This window comes from Alligator sinensis, unplaced genomic scaffold (genome assembly GCF_000455745.1).
Source record: "Alligator sinensis unplaced genomic scaffold, ASM45574v1 scaffold134_1, whole genome shotgun sequence".
Taxonomy (NCBI): Eukaryota; Metazoa; Chordata; order Crocodylia; family Alligatoridae; genus Alligator; species Alligator sinensis.
The window spans coordinates 1,852,342-1,865,388 of record NW_005841920.1 but is presented as its reverse complement, the minus strand read 5'-3'; the positions used below and the strand labels follow the sequence as shown (position 1 = coordinate 1,865,388).

Sequence of the window (13,047 nt, the reverse complement as noted above, 5' to 3'; positions counted from 1 at the left end):
GGCTCTCGCAAATGTGAGCCTTGATAACTTTTTCAAAGACTTTACCAAGGATGGAGGTGAGACTGACTGGCCTATAGTTGCCCGGGTCCTCCTTCCTCCCCTTCTTGAAAATGGGGACCACATTGGCCCTTTTCCAGTCCTCCGGGACTTGGCCCATGCGCCACGAGCGTTCAAATATTCCCGCCAGTGGCTCTGCAATGATGTCGGCCAGTGCCTTCAGCACCCTCAGATGGAGCTCATCCGGGCCTGCCGACTTAAAGCAACCAGTTCTTCCAAGTGACTCTGCACAATCTCAGGGTCTTCGCATGGTCGGCATGGTAGTCTGGCGCCTTGCTGCTGCCTCTCTACAACCCCAGTGAGAGCCTTGTCGTTCCCCTCGCTTAGGAACACTGAGGCAAAGAACTCATCGAGGAGTTCAGCCTTGTCCCCCCTGTCCATCACCAATTGTTTCTGCCCATTTAGCAGGGGTCCTGTTCCTCCCTGGGCCTTCCTTTTACTCCCTATGTATCTAAAAAACAATTTCTTGTCCTTTACTTGGGATGCCATCCTCAGCTCCATGGTAGCTTTGGCCCGTCTAACTGCCTCCTGATCAAGGAAAGGCGAGCCATCAATGCCCGTTGGAAGGAGCATTTTGAGGGCCTTCTCATTTAAGACTGTTGATGAGTGTCCTCAACTCCATCCCACAACACCCAGTTAGAGATAATCTCAGAATCCCTCCAGCCCATGACAAGATGAGGAAAGCCATCAAGCAGATGAAGAATGGCAAGACATCTGGAGCAGATGGAATCCCCACAGAAATCTTCAAGCAGGGGGGAGAGGAGCTCACATCACAGCTTCATGCCCTCATCTTAAGGATCTGGAATTATGAGGAAATCCCAGGCAGCTTCAGGAACACTATGACTGTGACAATCTTAAAAAAAAATGACAAGTCCGACTGGAAACTACAGAGGGATTGCTGTGCTGTGCACCACAGGAAAAATAATTGAGAGAAGCCTCCTGAACCATCTCCTTTGACTTGCTGAAGAGCTCCTCCTAGAATCTCAGTGTGGGTTGAGGGCCTCAAGTGGCACAACTGACATGATCTTCACTGCTCACCAGCTGCAGGAGACATGCTGGGAACAACATAAGCTGCCCTACAGGGCCTTCATGGACCTCACAAAAGCTTTTGACTCCATCAGCTGAGAAGTGTTGTGGAGGATCCTTCTGAAATACAGATGCCCACCAAAATTTGTCACCATTTTCTGCCTGCTCCATGACAGTATGTGAGCGGTGGTTCTCAGTAATGGATCTATCACAGGTTCCTTTGAGGTTAAAATGGGAGTTAAGTGAGGCTGAGTCATTGCTCCAGCACTCCTCTCAGTATTTCTTGTCATGATGCTACATCTGACCACCAACAAGCTTTCAGCCAGAATGGAGCTAAACTAGTGAATGAATGGTAAGTTGTTTAATCTCGGGTGACTCCAAGATGAAACCAAGGCCATCCTGACCTCAGTCGTTCAGCTCCAGTATGCTGATGATGCTGTAGTGTGTGCTTACTTGGAAGCAGGCCTTCAGGCAGTCTTCGACATCTTTACTGAAGCATACAAGAAAATGGGACTGATGCTTAACATTCAGAAAACTAAGGTCTTTCACCAACAGGTTCCTAATGAACACCCCCCATCTCCAGTAATCCACATCCATAGTGAGACTGGAGAACACTGAGTAGTTCCCATACCTTGGAAGCCATCTCATAGAAGACTGACGTCAACAAAGAAATCCAACATTGCCTCAAATGTGCAAGTGCAGCCTTTAGATGTCTGAAGAAGTGGGTCTTCAAAAATTGTGACATCAGATCCAAAAACGAACTCATGGTTTATCAAGCAGTTGTGATCCCCGCCTTGCTGTATGGAGCTGAGATATGGAGAACTTACAGGAGACATCTAGGGTACATCCACACATGCAGGCATGTGCACTCTGTGGTGGGCCAGTAGGGGGTGCTCCTGCATTGACCCACCCACCTCACTGCACCCAACCACCTTCCAGGCTCCGAGTGCCTCCCTGGGAGTGCCTCACTTCTGGCCGACCCTGTTTCCTGGAGCACACCCACTAGCCTGGGGTAAAAACTGCCACCACCCAGGGCTGGGCTTGATTCTGGCTCTGTATGCCTTGGGTAACACAGGCCTAGTAGCCCTCGAGGGTACTTGGCTCACTTCAAGCACTTGGGGGTGCTTCCCTCAGTCAGAAGCACAAGTAGTGGTCTTCCTTAGCCAAACCAAGGGGACCCCAAGGCATAATCTAGACCCACACCCAATAAGTCTCCCATGCTAGGTACAAAGGAGAACTTTATTGGTTAAAAGGGGTAGGGTTGGAATAGGGTACAGGGTAGAGCAATATCAACGAAATCCCATAGAGCAAACTGGCATGGCTGGGTAGCCTTTGATCACGCATCTGAGTTACTGCAAGCTATATATCTAGTTAGATCTCAGGTAGCTTACTCACAAGTATCATCTAGAGGCAGGTGGAGATTCCCTCTGGAGGTAGGCAGTTCCTTGATCATGAGTTTTGAGAGAGAAAGCAAGTTTCAGATGGTCCAGCTCTTCTCTCACTCTTAGTCTTCCTCATGACTGCTTCCCCCTCTTCCTGGGCAGTCTTTAACTTGTATAGCTCTTATGACCTAATTTACCTGGCCCAATGGAGGCCAGCACCTATTGGCTGTCAGCCAACCAATTTGAAATGCATCACTAGCTGCTGGGCAGAATGGCAGTTCCTAGCTCCCCAGGGAGCCCAAGCCCCTCACCCAGGTACGTGATGCTAGTCACGTAGGCAAAGGGAGCAGGTTCCCCCCTCCCTCAGGAATGTACCCAGCTCAGGTTACCTAAAGAGATAGGGTAAGGTGTGTACCCTCTGCAGGGCCCATCTTAACCAAATTGTCACAGAGCAGAGTTTTTGGGTAGAAACAGAGGTGGCCTTCTGCCACACACGGCAGCTCAAATAGGAGCGGTATGAATTTGTGCCAGAGATTTTTGCCTCAGCACACGTGCCTGGACATGTACTTTGGTGTGAGGCAAGTTGTGCCACTTGGGGCAAAAAGACCCTGTTCAGCTCCTCACAGACCTGCAGCCAGGGGGAACTAGTAGCTGGGGCCACCACCTCTTCATGGTGGGGGCTGGGCTGCACTGTGCTGTGCTTGGGCTGAGTGGCAGCAGCAGCGCTGGGAGGGGGGGCCTATAGGAGGGCTACAGCAAATTTTCGGGTGCCTGCAGCTCCCCTGTAGCCTCACTCCCAATGCCACCGCCACCCAGCCCAACTGCAGCCTAGTGCAGCCTGGCCCTAGCCACAGTGGCAGCCTGCCCAGCCAGAGTGCAGATGCGGGGTCACCCCCCACACATGCCCTCCCAGACTGCATGGCCTGGCCCTCCCCGCCTGGACCCCTCCAGACGAGCCACTCGTGGTTGTGTCCCGTGCCCCAACTGTGCAGGGCCTGGCCCTGCTCCAGCCCCACTCCCTCCCTCATAGCTGCTGCAACCCCCTACACTGCCCAGCATTTAGGGGAGTGCACATGCCTGCCCCATCTGTGTGCAGAGGAGGCAGCTGTCATTGTGGGCTGGGTTTTGCACCCCAAGCCCTGCTGCAGCTGGCTTGGGAGCGGCCCCACACCATGCATGTCCTGTCGCTGGGCTGAACCTTGTCCCCTGCCTGCCCAGTGGCTGGACGCATGTGGCATCAGGCTGCTCCCAGGCGGGCTGCAGTGGGACTCAGTGCAAAGCCCAGCCTGCAATGGCAGTTGCCTCTGCCGTGCACAAATGGGGTGGCATGTGCCCCCTGGGGCCTCTGCCATCAGTTGCATACAGTGGCGTGAGCCCCCCTCTCCCCACCCCATGCCCATGGATGAGCTGCCTAGGCTCAATCCTCCCATCACCCACCCGGCCAAGGCCCCACTCATGTGGCATTCTGTCCCTCGCTGCGGGGGCATTGATCTGGCTCCTGCCTGTTCCCTCCTCCATGAACTGACCTGCTGGGCTGGGGGTGGGGTGCGCGTGTGCATTCATGCATGCATGCGGTCAGTCGCCCCCCCCAGCCTCGATTGAACCCAAGAGGCTCTGAGATTGACTGTTTGATCAAGATCGACCTGTTGGTGACCACTGTTCTAAACAGTCCATCCTATACTCTAGTCCAATGACATACATGTTTCCCACCCATAGGCAGAGGAAGAAAATAATGCGGGGGGAGGGGGCTGAGCATGTGCACTCACTCCCCCCTTCCCAGGGGGGAAAGTCTGTGGGGGGAAGAGGTGGGAGGAGGTGAAAAGGCTGTGGGGGGGGAGTGGCGTTGCCCAGCGACATGCTGGCCCTGTCCCAGGCTCCAGCTGCTTCCCTGCCCCTGGCCCTGGCCCTGCACTGCCCGCAGGTTGGGGGGGTGGGGGCCTGGAGCTGTGAGCCAGAGTGGGGCCATCCTCAGCTGCACCAGCAGGCTGGAGGGGATGGAGCCCCTGGGACCCCTGCGCCTGCCCTGCCAGGTCCTGCACAGCAGGGGCGGGTGGGACAGAGCCATGGCTTGGCTGGGGGACACGGGGTGGGGCAGCAGCTCCTGCTGCTGCACGTGTCCCAGGAGGCATGGGGAGGTGCATGCTCCTGGATCTGCGCAGGGGTGCCTTTTGGGTTGGGCTGGGCTGGGGCAGTTGCGGGCTCTTCCCAGTGGGTGGCAGTGATGCTGGGAGGGGGGGTCAGGTGGGCTATGCCAAATCTTGGAGTGGGTACAGCCCCGCCCCAGCCCTCTCCCAATGCTGTCACAACCTGCCTCGACCGTAATCCACCTCCCCTCTTCCTCCTGGGAAGAGCCAGGTCCCAGCCCACATCTGTAGCCTGCACTGCCCCACACAGATCCAGGGGCACATGCCCCCCCGTGCCTCCAGGGGTATGCATAGCAGCAGGCGGCACACCCCCTTATGAGCTGCTCGGGTTTCAGTTCCGCACCCTGCCCTGAGCGCCTGCCCTTCCCCCAGCCCTAGCCCCACTCTCTCCCTCACCCCTGGAAGCCTGCAGCCGGGCTGCCTTGTGGCCCTACCACTGCCCCACATTTGAGGGGGCTAAGCCCTATTAGCCTTCCCCATCTGCCGCCTATGTTCCCACCTCTCCCAAAATATGCTTTAGCTGCTGAATAAAATGTTATTGTAACTGTTTGGAACTGGATCCTTTAAGTATACTTATTTTGATTCTTGTTTAGCTATATTTAGTAAAGCTGGCTGACTGATGCTTGCTTATTTCTGAACAATGCTTTGTGTCAGGTAAAATGTACAAAAATCCTCTTAAGTAGGATGCTTATGGTGGAGAAGAGTTTTGTGAATGTAGTACATGAACTCTGGGATCTATTCCTGCTACTGCCACAGACTTTCCTGTGTGACTTTGGGCAAATGACTAACTTATCTGTTTCACATTTTCTCATGTTTTTAAATAAAAGAACTCTTTCCTTGCTGCTTGTGAGGCTTAATCAGATTAGCTGTGTTTGTAAAGTATTTTGAAAATATCATATTGAAAATATATTGGAAATCCAGAGCCAATAAGAGCCAGGTAGGATATTTGCAATTGGAACATATTTTATATAGTAAAATAAAAGGGCTCAAATATATAATCAGGTGAACAAGATTGATATAAAAGGAAATTCAGAGGTTTCTTTTGACCTTTCAACAAAAATTATGTTAGCACTGTTGTATTATAAATTGTTCTTTGTTTTACTTCTCTTTATTTTACTCTGAAGGGAAACTCTGGGTTAGTTGTTCATTATAGAAAGATAGGACAGGGCTTTGTATTTTAATACAGTGTAAACAATTGTTCACTGTTGTTTATTTGTATAGTTGCTATACTGCTTAGGAATTAGAGTTTGCTGGTCTCATTTATTTGTAATTAAAAAGATATTATCACTAAAAACCACAAGAACAAAATTCTATAGATGTGGAAAAGAAAAGAGAAAAGAGAAGAAAAGAACCTATAATCCAGTTAAACAACTACATTTACTTTGCTTCTTTCCTGCCTTAAAAGTATTTGTAACTGAAGAACAATGAAATCAAAGTACGCTTCAGTTAGAGGAGTATGAACATCAGAATTATTTCCCTTTTTTCTGAATCCACAAAATCTTATAGCCTGAAATCAGTGTGGTGTGAAAAGCCTTCCTACAATTTTACAAACAGAGTCACTGGAATCAAAATTCTCTCTGAACCATATTTCAGATCTTGCTATTGCATATTCTTCTTGCAGTATTCCCACTGATGTCAATGCAAGTTTGATTCAGGGAATGATTACAGAATATGCAGTAAAGATCTGCACTGCAGCTAGAAATATGTCTCGTAGATTGGAAAAGAAAATTTTAACCATTGATTGGAAGCCTTGAATTTAGCATTTCTGTAAGAGTTTACATATAATGAGAATATCTACAGTTACATTAGATAGGTCTTTTAAAGATTTTGGATCAAACCTAGGCCCATATCATATTCCACTTTAGGGGTCTCAAAGTGGGTGCCTGACTGTGACTAGGGGTGTTGTCACTTTTGTGCTTTCCCTTATTTCCTAAATACAAGTTAAGTAAAATTCAGTAAACTGCAACAGACCAAAGTCTGAGGTATGCTTGCCTGACATGTTGGGAAATGTTTGAACCCACGCTTTTGAGTTCCTAGGGGCTGCAGCGGGGTTGGAGGGAGCATGATGAGGGGCTGTGCTAGAGTAGGGAGTGAGGGCACAGCTGGTTGTTAGGTAGTTTTATTGACCAAGCTGTGCAAGGGAGCTCATGGATTAAAATGTGCCAACAGAAGAAAGAAAATGGGCAGTAGAGTTCTGGCTGTACACCAGTGGGCAGTTAAAAGGGTGCCTATACACATGCTCTGGCATGGGGGAAGGGGGCATTTTAATTAGAGTGGCTCTTGGGAGCTGCTCTAATTAAGGCTGTAACGTCTTGTGTATTCAGTGTCCCATGTTTCAAAATGGCAGCGGGGGCTTTAGTTAAAGCACCCCACTGCATTTTGAAACACGGGATGCTGAATACACAAGACGATGCTGCATCACACTCCAGCAGATTTGATCAATTAAGTCTGCTCCAACACGTTCTAATCAGAATGTGTTGGAACGTGTATAGGCACCCTATGTGTTGGGGGAAGAAGTAAGGTGGTGTGGGGTGCCTGGAGGACAGACCAGACCCATGCTGTAGAAAGCTTGGTGTCCACATAACAGTGAACCAGTTCAAAGTAGAATTTGATTTGTTAGGTATACTTTTGAAATGTTCCAGGCTGATTTAAACCAGGCTAGTGGGCATGTATACCTGTCTACTTGAGGTTTAAACTTCATTTAAACCATTGTAAGTGTTGTGAGTCCATGCCCTTGTCCCTCCCCTCCCCCCCCCCAAAAAAACAAAAAAAAACAAACAACCCAATAAAGAGAAAGAGGACCCACATACCCATTTTAGATACTTAGAAGCCTAAGTGCACTTAGATGTCCAAAAGATGGAATAGGATATGGCCCTTAATGTTGCAGCATATAAGACAATCTCTAAATGAGGGTAAGTCTGAAGAAACTTTCCATATGGCAAAATTGTCCACTGGCGGTGAAGTTGTTACTATTTGGTCATCCAGATTCTATTTCATCCGGGCTATTATACCCAATGGCCACTTAGATGACTAAATGCTAATAAATTGTCACCTGAGTGTTTTAGATGTTTTTGCTGAACTATTTGGTACCATCCCAAGAAAAGGACTGGATGGACTGATCTAGTCTGGCATCTCCTAGGTCCCAGAAATTATCCTTCCACCAATTAAGAGTGAAATCTTATAAAAAAACATGTGCGTCCAAAAACATTCAACAGACTGTTCCTCCAGATAATTAAGAAAAGTTTAGCCTCAAGCTCAAGTAGGTGGCCTTAAAATCTTACCCCAACATGAAATAACGGGGAAACCCAAAAAGGCTGTACCATGAAACATTCAAAATCTCCAGAAGCAAGAAAAATACTGCTTACCATTTTCCTTTTTACAGTCTGAGTTACTACTTTTGTTGTAAAATAGGAATAATACCCATAGTATTGGAATACAGTTGCAGTTAAATGGCTTTTGCAAACATCAAACCATTTTTTCACTTTCATTTTTAATGAACTGCAAAATCCATTCATTCTTCTTACACTCCTTTACCAAGAGCATTATCTAGTCCATAAGTACCTATTGTGATATCTTTCTTTCATTAAGACAAATGAGAATGAATGGACAAAATTTTGCATATGGGAAAAAGACCCTTGCATTAGAAAATGGTACTAAACCATTCTTATAGCCTAATTCAGTTTATTTTCAACTTATTTTTGAGTAGATGCTGTCCTAGGGGCACAGGACCAGGAGAGGGGGAAGCCGTGTTCACAGGAAACCCCAGACCAAAGTAAAAAGAAAACAACAACATACCTGTTGTAGAGGCCGGGAGGAGCGAGGAAACGTGCAGTGGGAAACTGCCCGCGCAGTTTGTCAGCTGCGCCCTTATCCAGCTGTGACCGGGTGACATCACAAGGAGACGCCATCCGGCGGAGATAAAAAGTGGCTCCAAAGGCGCTGGGTGGACGCCGAGGAGTGGAGGACCGGTGGGGAACCACTGGGCAGAAGGCGTCCAGCCACTGCAGCCGGCAGCTGGCAGTGGCAGCAGCTGCTGCAGCGGTGGAGGCAACAGGAACTGCAAAGGATCCCCGAGCCGGGGAAGACCGGCGGGGATTGAAGACGCCGGCAGGGAGGCCGGCAACGGTAGCAGCTGCAGCAAGAGCTACGGGGAACCCCAAGCTGGAGAAGCCCGGCGGGGATCGAAGGAGCCAGCGGAGAGACCCGCAGTGACCACTGGGAGAGCCGGCGTGAGAGCCCTAATCAGAGGCAATGGGGGCTGCAGCTCCCGGTCAGAGACGGAGCTTGGAGGAGGAGAGGCAGACCCCGGCTGGGGTGAAAGCACTGGTCCTGACCCAAAGGGCGCCCTAGCCTAGGGGCGTTAGGGGCTAAGGGTGTACGGAGCTCTCACTGTGGGTGCTCCGTTTCCTTTAGTACTCTCCCTCCCTTCTTTCTTTTCTGTCACACCTCACTGGTGGTCAGGCTGTTGGTTTTGTTCATTTTTGTTTCACTTCGGGTGTTTTAGGGCAAAGGGGTTTAGGATCAAGACATTGATAGTGTTCCCCTTTAGGGCTCATCTATCTCGGTCCCCTTTTGAGGGTAGATTAGTGGAGTCCTTAGCACCAGGCGAGGGTGACTAGGACCCCATCAAAGGGGTAGAGAGGAGCCACGCAAGAACGCACTGGCGGCTACTGCCAGCAGACACAGAGGGCTAAGGGCACTGGAGAAGACAAGCCCAAAAGCCGAGGGTCTCCAGACCCTCCCACCGAGGTTCAGCCAGGGCCCTGGGTGGTCATCGTCGAGAGGCAACGCAGAGACCAGGGAAGACACCAGTAGGGGATAGCCGCAAAAAGACTCGGAGGCCCGTCTCTAAGGGTGGCACATTGGGTGTAGGGGAGGTTGGAGCCCCGTGAACGCCCGCCGAGATGCGTGAGGACTCTGGAGGCACCCTCAAAGGGGACCCCCCCCCACACTAAAGAACCATTCAAAGTCGTGGCAGGTGAGTTAGGAGGTCACCCTGAAGACAGCCGAGGTGCCCTCTGGGGTGCACGTAGGTCCCTGGCAAGCAAGATCAGCTGCTCGGGCGAAGGTGGTGCGGAAGCGTACAATAGAGCGGAGGCGGGCACAGATGCCAATCAAACTTTGTAAATTACCCAGTGCGAAACTGTATTTTGGTATCCTTTCTTGATAAACTACAAACATTTCACAGCATTCTTTCAGGCTGTAGACTATTGAATCAATCCACAATTCTGCTACCAAATAATTTTTTCTATGGCACTGCTTGGCATTCTATAAAGTTGTTTCTACATTGTCTTATCCATTGTTGTATCTTTCCTTCCAGTCGTCTTTTCCCTAATCTCATCATCACTTTTATATGAAACTAGCCAATTGCCCATCAAGAATGACAAGGGGGAGGGGGCTGGGATGGTGTGCCGCCACCGAACACCCCATGCTGCCACTGTTCTGCCTCTTCCACGGAGCAGGATAGGGGAGCTGAGGCTAGTGCTGTTGGCCTTGGCTCCCCCACCACCTGTCCAGTCCTTGGTGCCGCTTGCAGGGAGTGCTGCTGGCTTTGGCTCCCCCACCCTCTGTCCAGTCCTCAGCGCAGCTTTGGAATCATGGCAGTGCTCCCCCACGATTGGAGCACTCTGATTGGCTGTTTCCATTAGCCAATCAGAGTGTGAATAAAGCATCATGGACAGACAGACTTTGGCTTTTTTAATGTTAAAATGTTTAAGATTTAAAGAAGTATTTTTTCATGTTTCTTGATTTACTTGCAAATAAAGACCAGAGATTGTATTGAGATGAGACCAGATTTACTTGGTCTCATCTCAGTACAATTACTTTGAACTGTGTCAGATTCATTTCTTTCTTATTCCTATTCCTGAAATGCACCGCTAACACAAACCATTTTGATTGGGAGAAACATGAACTATTTCGGTACCTCATGATTGATAAATGTGGTATTTATTTTGAATGTTAAAAGCTAAATGAGGAGTTTTACAATGCTGCTAGTCACTTATATCAGTAGAAAAATCAAATAATAACTAAATGTTGTGTGCTGATTATTCCATGATAGCTATTTTTTCAAGACTTTTAAAGATTGTTTTTAAAGTCTTACCTTCTGTCTTGACTTGATGTTTGCAGTAATCAGTGTTGCATTTGCAATTATTGCATGCCTTCACATGTACACATTATGAACTAAAAAAGTGAGCTAAAATAATATTAGGGCCAGATTATTAGCCTGGATCGAATCCTCGTGATGCTCCACTAATTGAAAGAGGTCTTGAAAGTGGCAGTGGGGCACTGTCAATGTCGTAGGAATCCCTTTACAGTATAAAGCCAGCACTCAGGTCTTTGTCATCTGTTCCTTACCAAAGGAAAGTGACATGTTTGAAGCAGGCTAGGGACAGCAAAAGGCATAGCACTCTAATGATCAGTGGCTGATAAAATGATACCTGTGTGGCTCATCTGTATGATTTAGAGCTACTAGTTGGCTTCTCATGCACATTGGAGTCTATTCCAGGCCCTGACTGATCCAGCAGCCAAGTGGAGAGGTGTGTAATGTCACCTCTTGATTCCCACCAGCTTCCCCTTAGCTGGGTTAGGCATAGCTCTGGTGCAACTGAGAATCTAGGTCTAATGAAATTCAATTCACAGGATTGAATTCATCCGTGTGTAATTCCATGAAGTCAATGGAGGATGAAAGACTAATTTGCTTCTGTGTTTATTTGAGTTTTATATAAAGTAAATTTTGTACTTATTGGGGGACCTGGCTTAATAGCTCTGGTAAACATACAAGTGGAACTTAACGTTTGGTTCCCCCACTCCCCCACCATGCCATTAACATGTGTTTACTCTGATTAGTAACGATGAATTCAGGCTACTAGGGATAAGACAGTAGTTCGTCTCCACAGTATCTCAGTCCTTGGCCTCTCCACTGAAACTGTCAGCAGACCAAATTAGTGTCGATTTGGATGGTGACTTTTGTAATATTGGCATTCGTTCACTATGAAGTGGCCTGTGGCCAGCAACATATATTACTAAAACCAAATAACAGTGTTCTGCTGGTAACGTTTTATTTTCAGTCCTCTTTAACAGATATCAGATCTTTTATTAATGATCGCAGACCTGACCTTATTCTGGAAAAAAACAGGTTCCATTGATTTTAGGGTGTTTTGCCTACCTAAATGCTGTGGGTTCAGGCCCCAGCACAATGAAGCTGCTATTGTCTAGAATCCTACTGTGGTCAAAAGTATACCCAAATTAGCTTTCAGGCTTTGGGGAGGGAGGAGGAAATGAGGGAGAGGGAGATGAAGAGAAAAACATGTCTTTTGCCCCGTATAGTTATTCTTGCAGTGTTTAATTCTCTGGGGGTAAAGTGGTTGCTTTAATGCAGGCCTGGGTGTGTGCCAGCAAGGAAAGTGCCTAGTACTAGGGGTGTGCAAAACAGGCCAAATTCAATTCGATTCGGATTTGGCCTGAATCAGGGACAGCGATTCAATTAGTTGATTCGGATCACTGTCCCTGATTCGATTTAACCGAATCCTAAGATTTTATGCTAATTTGGATAATCAGCGATTTGGTCATTTCGTATCAATAGAGGACAGAGTAGCAGAAAACCGAAATGTCCTTTATGACGGCCACCCTACCTGAGCAGCGGCTGGAGGTGGAAGGGAGGTGGTGGGAAGGCTAGACTGGGCACTGCTGCTCCTGCCAGGGCGGGGTGGGACAGGGGAAGTGCTGCTGTGAGGGCTTCTACTGCTCACATGTGTGTGTATGGCACCCCATTGACCATGGTGTCCTGGGCCATCACCCACCATTTCTGGGGAGAAAGTGTGAGCACATTGTGTCTCAACACAAGTCTTTGTCGTGCCGTACGGGAGCAGCATAGTCATGTTCCCAGTATGTTGTGGGCCTCAGTTCACTGATGGTTGGCAAGTGCTCTGATTAGGGTGGCCATTGAGGTATCTCAAGAAAAGAGGACAGTTGCACTGAGGCCCACCATGAATGTCATGTGCCTCCTGAAGCTGGGGGGCACCGTGAGCCCCTGCAGGCAGCCGTGGCGGGGCGTGGTGGCATTGAGTGGCAAGCTCCTGCAGGGCACTGCGGGGGGCAAGGGGTGCCAACTGGTGAAAAATAGAGGACATAAAGGCATCCAGTTTCATATCAATAGAGGACGGAGGACCAGAAAACCGGACCATCCTCTATGAAACGGGACGAATGGCCGCCCTAGCTCTGACTCCAGGGCAGGAGGTGCTATGGCAGCGCCAACGCCCAGTCCTTATTTCTTCGGCCCCACGTGCGGAGGCTCAGTCCCCAGGGACCTTCAGGTGTGTCTGGGAAGCAGGGGACAGCGCAGCGCAGTCCGTAGCGGGGTCAGGAAAGCTCCCGACACCTCACGCTGTTTCACACACAACAAAACCCTGCGGCTTCATTAGGCCGCCGCCGCGACCCCG

The 13,047-nt window shown here is 49.1% G+C and overlaps 1 protein-coding gene across 2 annotated transcripts in view; it reads left to right on the top strand.

The window, feature by feature from the left end:
• USP46 (ubiquitin specific peptidase 46) overlaps window positions 1-13,047 on the top strand; it is a 72,093-nt gene that overhangs the window by 5,521 nt on the left and 53,525 nt on the right. The gene's annotated exons all lie outside the window — the stretch shown is intronic.